Source organism: Primulina eburnea, chromosome 7 (genome assembly GCF_022965805.1).
Source record: "Primulina eburnea isolate SZY01 chromosome 7, ASM2296580v1, whole genome shotgun sequence".
Lineage (NCBI taxonomy): Eukaryota > Viridiplantae > Streptophyta > Magnoliopsida > Lamiales > Gesneriaceae > Primulina > Primulina eburnea.
Window position 1 is genome coordinate 28,144,111 of NC_133107.1, and position 18,639 is coordinate 28,162,749.

Genomic DNA, 18,639 nt, shown 5'->3' on the forward strand with positions numbered 1-18,639 from the left:
TTATAATAAATTGTATAAAATATAAGTTGTTGTGTAATTATAAGTTTTTACTATTTTTATAGGTTCGATAAAACAAGAATAACCTTGGCGTTGCAAATGGGATTAAGATGATTCTTGGACCTGTAGAAAGTTGATGTTAATATCTACAATATTGGTGGCAAGCATGAGATAAAAATCCTCTCACAATTGGGATCAAATTAAGCAACAATTAAAGTTACCGAAGGAGTGGCAGTTTTACCATGCTCTAGTATTTTGACCATATCTCTCAAACTACTTGGTCAAATATTCTGAAAAAAATACCACAACTAGACAACTCAATTATCCACATGTTTCATTTTATGTGAAGAAGAAAATTCGGAGAAGATGCTTGTCAAAAGTGATGTGCAATATAATATTAATTTCTTGGAACACCAATGAAGACTTATGTGTAAAAAATAATATTTTATTTGTGGTTGTCTCCCCAAATTTGGCTATAAATAGGGGTGCATTGTAATGTATTGAGATATCCCTCATTCTATGAACAAATCTTTGAGTTCATAATATTTCTCTCTATATTTTTCTTTTATTTCTTCATTTAAATATAATTAGCATGTTAATTTCATATTCAAAGTTTTACACTTTGAATAATGAATAGCTAACTTCCTAAAGTTGAGATGATAAGGTGAAGCTCTTGGCATGATAATAAGGTTATTATAAGGTAAGAATCTATGTTTTATATTATTTAATCATTATTTATTGTTTATGTTATATTTATTTCTTTAAGCATTTTTATACCCTACTTATAAGTGGGAGTTTTGATTTATTGTTGCTATATGTTACACTAAATTCTTGGAACCATTTAAATGTTAGTTTGGTATTACCAACCATTTAAAATGGATGCCTTGAGTTATTATATATAAATATATTATAATATTAAATTCTTGGAACCATTTAAATGTTAGTTTGGTTTTACCAACCATTTAACTTGGATTCCTTGATTTATTATATATGAATATATTATAGTATTAATTTATTGGTACCATTTAAATGTTTGTTTGGTTTTACCAACCATTTAAAGTGGGAACCTTGATTTAGTGTTTACAAATATATATAGCACAATAAATACTTGACCACATTTATAAGTTTTGGTATATATTATGTACTTATAAGATTATAATTTATAACATAATATAAATATGATTATTTAATATATTGGAACCATTTTATTAAGTGGATTTCAATATTGTTCGTTAATGTTAACTTTATTAAAATACCAAGAGTGGATCCTTTAATCTCAACTAATTAAATTTAAATTTGAACAATTAAAATTTACCCATTAAAGATTCAATTAAAATTAAAAAGAAACAAAAACAAAAACAAAAAGACATTGTAGTGGACTTGTAATTACCTTAGCTTCCCTGTGGATACGATATTCGGACTCACCGAATTATACTACTTGTGGACAACCTGCTCTTGGGAGTGCAACAATCAAAGTCGCAACACAAGGGGCGCCTCAGAAGCCCGTTGCCTTCCCCGTGTGTCCTAAATGCAATCGTCAGCACCCGGGACAGTGCTTGTATGGATCAGGCAGGTGCTTCAAGTGTGGAGCTACAGATCATATGCTGAAGGAGTGCCCGCAGTGGAAGCAGCCAACCCAGGGCAGGGTATTCGCCATGCATGCACAGGAGGCGGACCCAGACACTACTTTACTTACCGGTAAACTTTTCTACCTAAGTTCAGTACTATTTGATTTGCATGTGGAATTTTACTTGGGATAAGTAGGATGCTAGTATTGTTTGAGTATATTTGGGTTACTATCTTGTTAGTGTCTTGGGATATAAGTTGTGTTGTGCTAACGCATCTCAGGGAATATTTTCATAAAGAGATTAGCTACAACTGCACTGATAGATTCAGGAGCCACCCACTCCTTTATATCAGAGACCTTTGCTAATCACCTGGACATCAAGTCCATCGGTCTGGACTTGAACTTCTCAGTGACAGTCCCATCAGGGGAAGAGTTGTTAGCTACCAGTGTGATCAGGGACATCGATCTAGAACTGCAGGGCCACCTAGTATATGCAGATTTGATCGTATTGCCGATGCCAGAGTTCGATATTATATTGGGAATGGACTGGCTGACTAAGAACATAGTTCTGATTGACTTTCAGAAAAGGTCAGTATTAGTCAGGCCGCTGGGCATGGAGCAGTTTCTATTCGAGCCAGCTAGATGGAGGAGTTTTCCTCGCATGATTTCATGCATGCAGGCAAGGAGAATTATTTCCAAGGGATGTCAGGCTTTCTTGGCCAGTGTTATAGCAGCGCCGGACGTGCCCACTCCTTCTATTTCAGAAGTGCCAGTAGTCAGCGAATTTCCAGACGTCTTTCCTGATGACGTCACCGGCCTTCCACCAGAGAGAGAGGTGGAGTTTGCAATCGAGCTCGTGCTTGGCACAGCGCCAATCTCTAAGGCGCCATACAGGTTAGCTCCAGCTGAGATGTTAGAGCTCAAGCAGCAGATTCAAGAGCTCCTCGACAAAGGCTTTATCCGCCCTAGTTTCTCACCGTGGGGCGCACCACTGCTCTTTGTGAAGAAGAAGGATGGGAGCATGAGGTTGTGCATCGATTACCGTGAACTAAACAAGGTAACGATCAAGAACAAATACCCGTTGCCTAGAATCGAAGACTTGTTCGATCAGTTGCAGGGAGCTACCGTGTTCTCTAAGATAGATCTTCGATCAGGGTATCATCAGCTGAAGGTTAAGGATGCAGATGTTCACAAGACGGCCTTCAGGACCAGGTATGGGCATTTCGAGTTCTTAGTAATGCCATTCGGTTTGACGAATGCTCCAGCAATTTTCATGGACCTCATGAACCGAGTATTTCAGCCGTTCCTCGATCAATTCGTCATAGTATTTATTGACGACATTCTTATTTACTCGAAGAGCCATGAGGAGCACAACCAGCATTTGAGGACAGTTTTGCAGACCTTGCAGAGTCGCAAGTTATTTGCGAAGTTCAGTAAGTGTGAATTTTGGCTGCAGAAAGTTGCATTTTTGGGGCATATAGTATCCAGCAGTGGTATTGAGGTGGACCCATCGAAGGTGGCAGCCGTTAAGGAATGGGTTGAGCCAAAGAACGCATCTGAAATCCGCAGCTTTTTGGGTTTAGCAGGCTACTACCGTAATTTTATTAAGGGATTTTCGTCCATAGCAGTGCCGCTCACCTCACTAACCAAGAAAAACGCAAAGTTTGTGTGGAGTGAGGAATGCCAAAAGAGCTTCGACACCTTGAAGCAAGCTCTTATTTCAGCGCCAGTGCTAGCCGTGCCGACAGGGCAAGGCGAGTTTGTGCTTTATACCGATGCATCTAAGCTCGGATTAGGCGCAATGTTGATGCAGCAAGGTCGGGTCATAGCTTATGCTTCCAGACAGTTAAAGGTGCACGAGAAGAACTACCCGATGCATGATCTGGAGTTAGCCGCCGTCGTCTTCGCGTTGAAAATTTGGAGACACTATCTATACGGCGAGAAATGTCAGATTTTCACCGACCACAAGAGTCTCAAATATTTCTTCACACAGAAAGGGTTGAATATGAGACAGAGACGGTGGTTAGAACTTGTGAAAGATTACGACTGCGAGATTAGCTACCATCCGGGAAAAGCTAATGTTGTCGCAGACGCCTTGAGCAGAAAAGTGGCAGTGGTAGCTCAGTTGACAGCTCAGAGACCACTACAGTCGGAAATTCAGAAGTGTGGTCTAGAGATTTATCGTGATGGCAAGGCTCCTAGGCTGTCTAATCTGACAGTCAAATCTGATCTGCTAGACCGAATCCGAGCAGGTCAGTCTTCAGATGAGCAGTTACAAAAATGGAGACTGAAAGACGAAGCCAAGGGCAGTGTGCTGTACACAGTTTCAGACGGCATTGTGAGATACAGAGGTAGAATGTGGGTGCCTAGTGTTGGTTCGATCAGACAGGATATTTTGACAGAGGCACACGCATCTCCGTATTCCATTCACCCAGGAGGCACCAAGATGTACAAAGACCTTCAGTTATTGTATTGGTGGCCAGGGATGAAGCGAGACATCCGTAGGTTCGTATCAGAATGTCTCACTTGTCAGCAAGTAAAAGCTGAATATCAGAGACCAGCAGGGTTGGTAAAGTCACTCCCCATCCCCGAGTGGAAGTGGGAGAACATTACTATGGATTTTGTTGTTGGGTTGCCGAGATCAGTCAGAGGATCGAATTCCATTTGGGTTATAGTGGACCGACTCACTAAGTCAGCGCATTTTCTGCCAGTGAAGACGACTTTCTCCATGACGCAGTATGCGGATCTTTATATCCAGGAGATCGTCCGGTTGCATGGTTTCCCAGTCTCTATTGTGTCCGACCGGGACCCGAGGTTCACATCGTCCTTCTGGAAGAGCTTACATGCAGCCATGGGGACGAAGTTGCTTTTCAGTACAGCTTTTCACCCATAGACAGATGGCCAGTCTGAGCGAGTGATTCAGGTTTTAGAGGACTTGCTAAGGGCGTGCATGATTGATTTTCAAGGAACTTGGGAGTCTAGACTACCTCTAGTGGAGTTCACATACAACAACAGCTTCCAAGCATCTATTGGTATGGCTCCCTATGAGGCGTTGTACGGGAGGAAGTGCAGATCACCAGTTCATTGGGATGAAGTGGGTGAGAGGACAGAACTTGGTCCAGAAATAGTTCAGCAGACTGCAGACGTGGTGGTCAAGATTCGTGACAGAATGAAGACCGCCCAGAGCCGTCAGAAGAGCTATGCAGATAAAAGGAGGAGAGATCTCGAGTTTGCCGTAGGAGATCACGTTTTTATCAAGATAGCACCTATGAAGGGTGTTATGAGATTTGGAAAGAGAGGCAAGTTGAGTCCGAGTTTTATTGGACCGTTTGAGATCTTGGACAGAGTTGGGACGCTAGCGTATCGTGTAGCCCTTCCGCCGAATCTGGCCGGGGTGCACAATGTGTTCCATGTCTCGATGCTGAGAAAATATTTGGCTAATCCTTCTCATGTTCTGAGTTATGAGCCGCTGCAGTTGACTCCAGACCTGTCTTACGAGGAGAAACCAGTCCAAATCCTAGACAGACAGGAGCGCAGACTTCGGAACAAGACGACTAAGTTGGTCAAAGTTCAATGGCTGAATCAATCGGTGGAAGAAGCCACTTGGGAGTCAGAGGCCGACATGAGACTTCGCTACCCGGAGTTGTTCGGTAAGACTTAATTTCGAGGACGAAATTTTTATAAGTGGGGGAGGAACTGTAGTGCCCAAATTTAATACACGTATAACCCATGCATTCATTTAATTATTAAATCATCTAAATTAATTTTAAATGAGTTTTGGCGATGCATGATTTATTTAAATGCATTATTTTAAATTATTTATGTTTATATGATGCACGTTAAAATGTATTTCGAGCTTAATGTTTCAGGCGATTATTCGAGGCGAGATCGAGGAAGAGACCGGTGACGATTGTGACCATTTAAAATATGGTATTTTATTTTAAGTTGAGTTTGGGGGCATTTTAATTAATTTAGTGAGTTTTAGCATTTTTGAATCCTAAATTAATTATTTTGTGAGTTTATGATTTTAGAACTTTTAAAGTCTAGTATGGTGTGTGTTATATTTTAATTAAATAGTTTTATTTAAAGAGGAGTAAGGATAGTATTTTAATTAAATTGTTATTTGAGTCAACCTTTTTAATTAGCATCTTGATTAGCATTGTTAATTATTAATTAGCAAATTTTACTCCTCCTAATTATCTAACACACGCACACACACATTCTGCACACACTAAACTCACGCACACACACACTTTTACACACACCGATGCACGCTCAAACACACACCCTTCATCCATTCTAGTTTTATTATTTTGAAAGAGAAAAGGTTAGGGTTCTTGTGCACATAGCAGCTGTCCCCCTTCCCTCTCAAATTCCAGCAATTTTCGTAATTTATTTCAAGGAAAAATCGGTGCCACGTTCGTCCCGGATCAAACCTCGCTCCATCTCCGCTTCGGTGTCGTCGTACGGTATTTTAAATATAAAAATGACACGTATAATCTGTTCTTGCTGTGTCGATCAAGTCATATATTGTATTGCATTGTGTTTATGCGTAAAAGTTATGTATGATGATAGTAGTTTGAGCGGATCATGAATCGGATCAATTTCGAAGGAAAATTTTTAGATCTAAAACTCGTTTTTTACTGTTCATGTCAAAACTGCGATTTTTCTGTTCATATTTTGGGAAAACTTTCAACGGCAAAGTCGTAGAGCGTTTCGATACCTTCGATTTGATATATGATTCGAAATTTTTGGACAAAAATTGAGTGAGTTATGGCGTTTTTCGTGGGACTGCTCAAACTGCGACTTTTACGTAAATTATGTTCTTGAAGTTTTATGTTGCAGGCCTCGTTGGGGATCGACGGGTGATCGTTGCTGCATATAGGTATATTATTTATGATGTTGGGATGTATAATGAAGCGTCGTTTCTTGTCATTAGGCGCTTGGGAGATTGAATGTCGTATAGAACCGTTTGTTGTCAAAAAGTCTCGTTCACGGGTTTGTTGGGTTGATTGTGATTTTGGGCTGTTTTGGGACAATTGTTTAGGCTTGGGTCATTGAATTAGTAGCCTAAGATGAGCTCGTGGTGTCGATTCGTAGTCCGTGCAATCGAGTCTAGAAAGTTAAGCGAAACATGTACAAAATTTTCGTTGGTTCGCGTTCACAGTAGGTACACGGACCCACACCCGGACCTCTACACGGGGTCCGTGCCTTTTGTTCTTTCGTATGTGAATTCACGTTAGTACGTGCAGCAACGACCCACGATCGAAGTCCAATGAGTCCCTCAATGCCAAGTAAGTATGTTGACGTGCAAGAAAATATTTTAAGTTTTGAGGTATGCTAAATGTCTTGTGACCAAATTATGTTAGGATTGGAAAGCGTTAAATTATGAACGGGGACCAATCCGCCCGTTAAATTATGAACGGGTTAGATCGTGGTTGTGAAGCGTTAAATTATGAACGTGGATCAACTGGCCTGTTAAATTATGAACAGGGATCTTATGTATGCGGGAGTGGATACGTCCCTGTCAGCCCAGTACTGTGGTATAGTCTGATCAGGCTCTTTTACGTTATGGGTCACTTGCTTTGAAACATGCCTCTACGAAAAATGATCATGTTATGAATGTTTACGTATGCAGTATGTTATGAAAGTTTATGTTGATGGCACGTCTAGTTACTCATGTACGTATGTTCAAGTTTCAAGTTATTTATGCCTTATTTTAAAGTTGCATGCGATTTTATTACTTAATACTAGTTATCCCAGTTTATACGTGTTGAGTCTTTAGACTCACTAGACTTGATCGATGCAGGTGAGTACGATGAGCAGGAGACAGGAGGTGGCGACCAAGGGGCAGTCTTGGGCTGAGCGGCAGGCCAAACCCGAGGACCGCAAGTTTATGTTTATGCAAACTTTTAAAATACTCTGATGTTTTGATTTGAATGTGAGACGTTTCGAGACAGCGTTCTTTTAGCAAACTTTTATTTGGTGATGGATTATTTTAAAGATATTCTATGTATATTGGGTGACGACCGTACGGATGTTGTATTTGATTAAAATTTTAAATTTTTCCGCAAATTTTAAGTAGTAAAAGTACGGTACGTTACATGCCCAATCCTTGAAGCCATTGCACCCCCAAAACAATTTCAGCTCCTTGCACTTGGATAACGTAGAGATCAATGACAAAAGATACGGTGTCCAATTATATTGTTACCTTCGGGCAATACCCTTGACACGTCATAAATTGCCCATTGCCTATCATAACCGAGAAATACGGAGAAGGAATGATTTGAAGCTTCAAGAATCTAGCAAGGCGCTCCTGGATAAAATTATGAGTGCTCCGCCATCAATCAACGTTTGTACCTGCACTTTCTTTATGAAAGCCGTCAATCGTAGTGTGCCAGGACAAGGTTGTCCTACCAATGCATGCAAACTAATTTCTGGACAATCTTGTAAGCTGCCCATCTCTGGAGATACCAAAGAACTTTCATCCCCATTAGCTTCCTCCGCTACTTCAACCTCAGGAACAATGCGTAAGAAAAATTGTCCTTTACATTTGTGACCTTGAAAAAAAATTTCGTCACAATTATAGCATAAACCTTTCTCTCGTCTTGCCAACATTTCCGCTGGAGTGAGGCGCTTCATAGGTTAAGATTTCTTGGGCCCCGGTGGAGTAGGAAGTAACGGTAGTCGACTCGGAGTTACCGTAGAAAACGATTGTTTTGAAGTTACTGAATTGTCGCCCCAATTCACTGGCAACCTGGCACTATCCGAAAATTTATCCTCATACAACTTTGCCAAACTCATAGCCTGAATTAGTGACCGTGGTCGATAAACTTGTGTTTCTTTGCGAATTTATGGTCGTAGCCCAGAGACAAAACAACTAATGAGCACATGCTCGGGTACATCCAAAATATTATTGGCCAATTGTTCAAATTGATGTTGATACTCAGCCAAAGAACCGGATTGTGTTAGCTTGCTCATTTTCCCAAAATGATCTTCATACTCCGATGGTCCAAATCGTTTTATAATAGCACTCAAAAACTCAGTCCAACTAGCAATCAGTTCATTACGATTCATCCAATCAAACCAATCCAAAGCATCTCCATCTAAATGAAAGGATGCAACAATTAAACGTTGAGATTCTGGAGTTCGATAATACTCAAAATACCGCTGAATGCGAGCTACCCACGCTGAAGGGTGATCACCCGAAAATCTAGGAAAATCGATTCGTATTTTATTCGCTCCTGATGGCAGCTCGGAACTCTGGAACCTATTCGAATTATTCACCAATTGTGGCTGCGATGGTGAGCTCGGACCAACTGCGGGGTTGTTGCGCCTCAATTGCTGCTCCACCTTCGCATCCAGTGTTTTTAAGCAAACCGTGAGCTCACTGAGTGAAGTATTGAAGGCATCAATGCTTGTGTGTTGCTTTCCAAACCAAGCAACCTGAGATTCCTGTAGATTAATGAGTTTGGAAAGAGTTTCCTCTAATCGAGCAAATCGTGTTCCCTCCGCCATCGCTTTGCTGATGTACCAATGCAACCGCGATTTGAATCCGTCAATGGATTGCGAACGAGAGCACCAATGTTAGTGCCCAGCTTCGAAAGATCAGATCCACCTGCAAGTGAATGACTGCGAAGATAATTTCATAGAGAGAACTTACATAATATCAGGAGAGAGAATTGAATTGAGGGAGCTGGCCCCTTTTCATTCGTGTTGTCTATTTATCCGGAAACAAGTGTCCCTCCCTTTTGACTTACCATAGCTAGTCTTATAAACGTGTTTGTGTTTCCTAAAGTTTATTTCACCCTCTGTACACTAATCTCCCAATTGATAAGCATTTTTCCCACAATTGATATACAATTATTCTGATATAAAGTCTATTAATCTCCTAGGAGCACTTCTCGTGCGTTGTGGCCTCTGCTCTCTTGCCTCAGTTATATCTGGACACGTAACAGAACATCACCCAAAAAAAGCAAAATTTTCAATAAGTACCCAACATGGTGCAACATAAAATGCATTAGTTTATATAACATGCAACATCAGCAGATCTCTGATAATGTAAATAACTGGAAAATGATGGCACTAGTGTTCAGGTAGCAAGGGAAACATGATATAGGCCAAAATACCAATAATACCATTTCGGTAATTCGCTTTAGCTGCTCTTCATATGTTCTATTTAGTTGCTCCTTCCATAGAGAACCATTCCAAGGAATAAACTTCAGCAGTTTGATCGCGCAGTTCCATGTATGATTTATATTAATTATAATTCTAATTTTATATTATTAGTCAACTCTGGGTTGGCTAGAGCCGACACAATAACCCAATATTGAGGTTTATAATTCTATTGGACTTTAAATTTAGGGAGGCTGAGGCCCACTTAATATTACTTTTCCTATTCCCTTACGTTCGCTAGGGTTTTAAGTTTTTATTTACTCTTTTTGTTCAGAATTTACATCAACGTTCAAAATTGAATGTAATAAAGAGAGATAAATAATGGAGAATGTAGTAAATATTGTTGGGAAATTACCTCGAAGTGATACCGATCACGATGATAATATAGTACCCAAAATTGCGGAATAAAGTAACAAACAAGAACACAAAGATTTACGTGGTTCACCCAAGATAGGCTACGTCCACGGAGCTACTGTAGCTTTTATAACCGGAAAAAATATTACAACAAGTGTATACACCAATACACTAAATATCTCACACTCCCACACCCGAGTATACCCGAGAAAATATTTTCTCTAACTCACACAAAAGAACAAAACAAACTATCTTTTTTTCTCTCTTATTTACAAAGCTTTGTAATTGCTTTGTTTGTTTTGGGATGATTTTAAAGGGCAAATGATGCACTTATTTATAGTCGCGATCCTCCCGTGAGAACAAAAGGGAATGCATTTCTTCTTCTGCCGGCCACCATTCAACCCTTTCAAATTTGACACGTTTGGAATTAAATGCATTGGCCCCACTTTTACCTAACATTTCTCCCACTTGAAGACTTGATTTCAATCATGTCTTCACACCATCAGTGCAGCAGCTCATATCTCCAATATTAATCATGGAGACCAACTAAAGTCGAACACAACTTCAGTTTGTCAGTGGTTACTGTTTTCGTGAGCATATCAGTAGGATTTTTACTTCCAGGAATCTTCTCCAGCATCAAGACTCCATCTTCCAGAACTGGTCTGATGAAATGGTAACGAACCTGTATATGCTTTGTCCTAGCATGATAAACATGATTTTTTGCTAAATGAATAGCACTCTAACTGTCACAGTGTAATTTGCTACTCTCAAGCTTCTGACCCAATTCCTCCAGAAAGGATCTCAACCATATCATCTCGACATCTCCTTGCTAGCTTCTATTACAGCAACGTACTCAGCCTCAGTAGTCGAAAGCGCAACAATCTTTTGCAACATAGATACCCAGCTTACAATTGTACCACCTAATGTGAACACATATCCATTAGTAATTTTCCTGCCATCCAGGTCACCACCCATATCGGCATCGACAAAACCCTGTAAGCCCAATTTTGATCTTCTGAAGCATAAAGATAAACTAGCAGTACCTTTCAAATACCTCAGAATCCATTTAACTGCTTCCCAGTGCTGTTTTCTTGGATTGCTCATAAACCTGCTCACAACTCCCACTGCATGTGCTATGTCTGGTCTTGTACACACCATTGCATACATTAGGCTTCCGACAGCCGAAGCATAAGGAACCTTATTAATATAAGCATGCTCCTGCTCCGTCGATGGTGATTGTGCTTTGGTTAGTTTGAAATGGCTAGCCAAAGGAGTCTAACAGATTTAGCTTCATCCATATTAAATCTGCTAACCACTTCGGCATACTGGTTCATGGAATACGTTGTCTTGACTGGAAGAAAATGCGCTGACTTGGTCAATCGATCAACGATAACCCAAATAGAGTTATATCTTTTCTTTGTTCTGGGAAGATCAGTCACGAAATCCATTGTAATGTGCTCTCATTTCCATTGAGGAATCGGCAATGACTGCAATGTCCCAGCAGGTTTCTGATGTTCGATTTTCACCTGCTGACAAGTTAGGCACTGAGAAATAAACATGGCAATATCCTTCTTCATACCTGGCCACCAATAGAGCCTACGAAGATCCTGATACATCTTGGTACCACCTGGATGTATCGAGTATGGCGCGGTATCTGCCTCTGTCAAGATTAATTTCATCCCCGAAATTGACGTTACTGTGCAAAATGCTCAGGATACTTTACTTTCATCTCATCCTCTGGTTCCCACGTGGCTTCTTCAATCAATTGATTCCTCCAAAGGACTTTAACAATGCCGATCTCTTTGTTTCTCAATACTTTAACTTTGTGATCCAGAATCTGGACTGGAATATCTTGATACGTCAAATTCGGTGTCAAATCCAATGGATCGTGACGAAGAACATGGGAAGGATTCGCAATATACTTCCTGAGCATGGAGACATGAAAAACATTATGAACTCTATCAAGATCTGGCGGTAAGGCTAACTTGTAAGCTTGATCACCAACTCTGTCCAATATCTCAAATGGGCCAATAAACCTTGGACTCAACTTTTTCTTTTTACCAAACCGCATCACACCTTTAAGAGGTGCAATCTTCAAGAACATGTGATTACCAACCTCAAACTGCAACGGACTTCGTCTTACATCAGCATAACTCTTCTATCTCGACTGTGTTGTCTTCATCCTCTCTCGAATAACATCAACCACATCAGTTGTCTGTTGGACCAACTCTGGACCCAACATCTTCCTCTCACCAATCTCGTCCCAATACAAGGGAGATCTACATTTTCTGCCATAAAGTGCTTCATATGGTGCCATTCCAATCGTCGCTTGGTAGTTGTTATTGTACGTGAACTCTGGGGGTGATATGCTGTACTAAATGCTAACTGTGTACCCAAGGCTCTGTGCAAACTCTTCCAAAACTCTGAAGTAAATTTAGGGTCACGATCAGACACGATCGACACAGGAACACCATGAAATCTATCAATCTCTGCTATGTACTCTTCGGCATACTGGTTCATGGAATACGTTGTCTTGACTGGAAGAAAATGCGCTGACTTGGTCAATCGATCAACGATAACCCAAATAGAGTTATATCTTTTCTGCGTTCTGGGAAGACCAGTCACGAAATCCATTGTAATATGCTCCCATTTTCATTGAGGAATAGGCAATGACTGCAATGTCCCAACAGGTTTCTGATGTTCGATTTTCACCTGCTGACAAGTTAGGCACTGAGAAATAAACATGGCAATATCCTTCTTCATACCTGGCCATCAAATAGGGCCTACGAAGATCCTGGTACATCTTGGTACCACTTGGATGTATCGAGTATGGCGTGGTATGTGCCTCTGTCAAGACGACTTGCCGAATATGATCACCGGTAGGAATACATATACGGCCTCTGAATGTCATTAAACCATCTCTATTCATCCCAAACTCTGAATTACATCTCTCTTCTGCTCTGGCTCTCATCTCTATCAACTGTGCATCATTGGCCTGCTCTCTACGGATCATGTTCGTCAATGTAGGCCGAATGATCAACGCTGAAAAGCGAGCAATAGTTCCTGGTACTACCAAAACTATCTCTTCTCGTTGCAAGTCTAACAAAAACGGCTTCTGAATCATAGAACTCAAAGAGGAACTTGAATTATGATTCAATGCGTCCGCTACAACATTCGCCTTCCCTGGGTGATAATTAATCGTCACATCATAATCTTTGACAAGTTCTAACCATCGTCTCTGTTGCATATTGAGTTCCTTCTGGGAAAACAAATACCTTAAACTCTTGTGGTCCATGAAAATTTCACACATTTTTCCATATAAATAGTGTCTCCAAATTTTCAGGGCGAAAACCACAGCTGCCAGTTCCAGATCATGCGTAGGATAATTCTTCTCGTAGTCCTTCAGCTGAAGAGAAGAATAGGCTATAACCTTTCCACGTTGCATCAGCACTGCCCCAAGACCCTTCTTCGACGCATCGGTATAAACAACAAAATCCTCTGTACCACTGGGCAATGCAAATACCGGAGCTGTCGTCAACCTATCTTTCAACTCCTGGAATCCACTTTGGCATTCATTGGACCACTCAAACTTCACAGTCTTCCTCGTCAGGTTGGTCAATGGCAGAGAAATCTTGGAAAAGTCTGAAATAAAACGACGATAATAACCCGCCAAACCAAGAAAACTGCGTACCTCTGATACAGTGGTAAGGATAGGCCACTTCTGTATTGCCTCGATTTTTACTGGATCAACAGCTATACCATCCTTCGAGACAACATGACCTAAGAAAGAAATCTGCTCCAACCAGAACTCACATTTCTTTAACTTAGCATACAACCTCTTCTCTCTCAACAATTGAAGAACAACTCTGAGGTGCTCTGCGTGAAGCTCTCTGGTCTTGGAATAAATCAATATATCATCGATGAAAACAATGACAAAGTTATCCAAATACGGCTTGAACACTCGGTTCATAAGATCCATGAAGACTGAAGGAGCATTAGTCAAATCGAACGACATCACAAGAAATTCGTAATGAACGTACCTGGTCCGAAACGCCGTCTTAGGGATATCAGACTCCCTAACTTTCAACTGATAATAGCCAGATCGCAAATCAATCTTCGAAAACATTGTAGCCCCATGCAGTTGGTCAAAAAGGTCATGTATCCGTGGCAACGGATATTTATTCTTGATCGTCACTTTGTTGATTTCTCTGTAGTCAATGCACAGCCGCAAAGACCCGTTTTATTTTTAACGAAAAGAAACGGAGCTCCCCAAGGCGAAGAACTCGGCCGAATAAAACTTTTATCCAATAGATCCTGCAACTGCGTCTTCAACTCTTTCATTTCTGTCGGGGCCATTCTATACGGAGCTTTGGAAATAGAAACCGTCCCGGGGACTAAATCAATCACAAACTCTACATCTTTGTCCGACGGTAAACCCGGCACATCATCCTCAAACAGAGAACTCTCTCACAACATCAATATCATCAATATTCAACTTCACAATTCTATCCATATCAACAATCGAAGCCAAAAACCCATCACAACCTCTAAACAACAACTTATTAGCCTCAAGACATGAAATAAAAGGAAGAACCAGCGAAGTACCTGCACTGATGAGCATACCTTCCTTATTTTCATCATCTACAAATTTCACCTTTTTGACAACGCAATCAATCACTGCACGATAAGTCGATAGCCAATCCATGCCAAGAATAATATCAAACGCAACCATCGGAATAACAATCAAATCGGCATAAACCACTCGCTCATAAATTTGAACAGTACACGCATACATAATAGACGTCGGGCAAAACACATCCCCAGAAGGCAATACAACATTAAACTTCCTTCGTCATTGTAAAGATGCGACCCTGCACCTTCTCTTTACTCAATCCTCTCGGACAGTCCTTGGCGATATGGCCTGCAGTACCACATCGGTAGCATGTGTGAGTACCAAACCTGCATTCACCCCTATGAGGCCTACTGCACTTGGGACACAATAAATTCTCTGGGTCAAACGGGACTGTCGGTGCTTTAGAACTCGGCTCCATCTTGCCTTTCCCCTTGTAACTGCCTTGTCCACTTTGGCTCGAACCTTGATCTCTTTGAGGAATAGCCTGGTGCCTCGTCTGTCTCTCTCTAGCAATATCATTCTCATCTTGCTCGGCTAACAATACTTTAGCCACAATCTCTTTAAATGTCACCGCCTTAGACATATTGATGTCCCTCCTGATCTCTGCTCGAAGTCCTCTAATAAAATGAGCACCTTGTCTTTGTCATTTGAGGCAATGTATGGGGCAAACAGACAGACCTCCTCGAACTTCAAGATGTACTCATCAACATTCATACCTCCTTTGACGAAGCTCTAAAAACTCAGTCACCTTCCGAGCTCGAAGTGCATCCGAGAAATACTTGTCATAGAAAAGATCCGTGAAATCTTGCCACTTTAATGCCGGAACATCAACACCTACCTTAGTGGCATTCCACCAAATACGTGCAGCTTTGACTAGCATGAAAACTGCACCACCAACTCTATCATTGTCTTCATACTTGAGATGATCAAATATCGTCTCAAGTGCTTTAATCCACTCTACAGCCATCAATGGATCAGTGCTTCCTGCAAACTCAGGCGGATCCATCCTCTTAAAAGCAGTAAAGATCCCATCAGACCCAACTGCTTGAATCCATTGGCCTCTCTCTTGGCCTCTACCTTGACCTGAACCTTGCATACGGAGCAACTGTTGAATCTTCTCACTGTGAACCTTGGCTTGCTCTTTCAGTAATTTGCCGAACTCGTCGACAACTCTCGATGAGGAGCTATCCTCACCCTCTGAAGCCTTTCTCTTACGAGGCATAACTCCTACAATGTGCTCACATAATACATATCAACCATAACAATAAATAGATGAAGAAGAAGACATACCCAAACTGTTGAAAGTAGACGAAGTCATATGCATTGGTCCGAAGAACGTTGCTCTGATAGCACTAAATGTAACACCTCTGATCGATTTGATAAAATAACACAGCGGAAATTAAAAATTTTACTTGAAGGGAGGAAGGATTTAAAATTCTCTTGACATAAACATTTACAATCAAAAGTATATACATGATCCATCAAATGTTGCGTCAAAATACAAAACCTCATTTTTTATCCTGTCCAAATTTCTAACAAAATAGCCTTCTTCCTTCCATCTTCTATGCATATGACCTCAACTCCAATCAACGTCCTGGCTCGTCCCTCTTATCTGCATCACATGAAATAACTGGAATGAGTATAAAACTCAGCAAGTGGAACTCTTACATAACAATCTACATATATCATACTCTGTAAAACATGACTTTGAAATCATTAAATACCATCAACTCTTGAAACATGAATAACATGGTATAGCATAACAATAACGATGGTATTTCTCTTTTCTCTGGTGGATTGATATTTAAATAGTATCTCTGTCTCTGTACCTATATCCCGTCGATATAAATCGAATACTCTGTTGGGATATAAGTCTATGGTCGTTGATCAACTAATTGCATGCAATCTCTGACTATGTATCTATCAATCCAATAAATCATTTGAACTATCTTTTGGACATTAAATCAAACACTTTGCATACTCTTTTCTTTTGTATTCTCTTTTACACAATTGAGACATATAAAAACCTCTAATATACAACAAAGTGTATTTATACATAATATGAATCAAATGGAAGGGAATAGTATAATAAAACCATTGAAACACCATAAATATATTATCATGTGAGCACAAGGGAATGAATTCCACTTACAACCAATCGAAACGTTGAATCTAATCTCTTGGTACAAATCCTACAACAATAAACCATGAATTGAACCATCAATAACTTAATAATCCAACAACCAAACCATAACATCCATAAAACCAACACAATCAACAAACCCATGATTTCTTCCAACACCAAAATCCAAAGAATAACTACACCAAAAGCTTACCTTAGCTCCTTGAACCAAAAAGAATAACCACTCTTCGCTAAGTAGTATAGCAACCTGCTGCTCACACTTAGTGTGCGTCACCTCCTGGGATACGACCATCAACAGTGCTGGCTCTTCATCAGTGGCGCGAGTGAGATGAGCTTCATCGTCACGACGCTTGATGCGGCATTCAGACGTGTAGTGTCCCAATTTCTCACAATTGAAACACTTTATGTGACTCTTGTCACGAGTACCACTGCTGGTGTTGTTAGTACCTCCTGTATTATCTTTGCGAAGCCCACCACGACCACGACCGCGCCGTCGTCCATGCCATTTGCCGCGATCAGGGCCACTGGACCCACGTCCCTTTCCTCCTAACGAGGTGTCACCGTTGTTCCCCTTCAGTCGCGCTTGCCACTCGGCATGAGTGAATAAAAGTTGACCTTCGGTACCGTTGATGTTGCCATGAAATCGCATTGTTCGTTCCTCATACGCCTTTAATCGCCCTATAGCTTCCTCAAATGGCATGGTCTTGATATCGTAGAACTGTTCCATCCCGGCGACGATGGGGAAGAATTTCTCAGGAACAGAGTCGAGCAGCTTCTTGACCAGAGAGGAGTCTTCAAGTGTATCACCAAGGGTGGAAAACTTGCTGGTTATTGCACTGAGTTTTCCGACGAATTCATCAATTGTCTCGGTCTCTTTCATCCGAAGGGCATCAAATTCGCTCTTTAGTGTCTGTACACGTGCCTTTTTGACTCAATCACCGCCCAGGTACCTCGTCTTGAGGCTATCCCAGGTCTCCTTTGCTCTCTTCTTCTATGCGATCTGGAGAAGGATGTCTTCTGGAAGACACTGCAAGATGTATGCCCGTGCTGCCTTATCCTTCTTTCCATCCACTCGTGCTCCTTTTGTCGGCTCCACCGCCTCCCAAACTCCTTGAGCATCAAGAATCGCCTCTGTCTTTATTGCCCATACCGCGTAATTGTGGGGGCTCAGCATTAGATAGTGAAACGACATCCCGCCGTTCTCTTTCGCTGTATGCTGGTGGACAATCGACATTTTTTAGTGGAACTGTGAATGCTTGGATGTTCAACACTGGATGCTCTGATACCAAATGTTGGCTTCAAACCCAGAAAGCCTACCCCCAAAAAGAATTCACAGTTGAGTTGAAAGACACAAAAAGAGTTCTATTCATCGTGATTCATTCTACCTAACTACATAGTATTTATACTAAAATAAAAGCTTAACAGAAACATAAAAACTAGGAAACCAATTGCGAGTATCTCGCATGATTGCAACAGAAAGATAACAAGAAAGATAAAATATAGCTTGGGTTGTTTCCGCCTTTCACTCGATCGGGATTTGAAATTGTGCAGCTTGATCTTATCTGGATTATCTGCTCACAGGATTGATTATTAATTAATACTTTTTGGTTATTTTTTCTCCTGCCCAGTTTCAGATGTTGTGTTTTTCGGATATTTGTGGAGTTTGAGTGCAAGTTTGCTGATTTAAAAAGGGCTGAAACCGCATATGCAGTTTTCGTCTTCCTAGCTAGCATGAAAGTTTTTTATCTTGCTCAAATTCACAAGAAACAT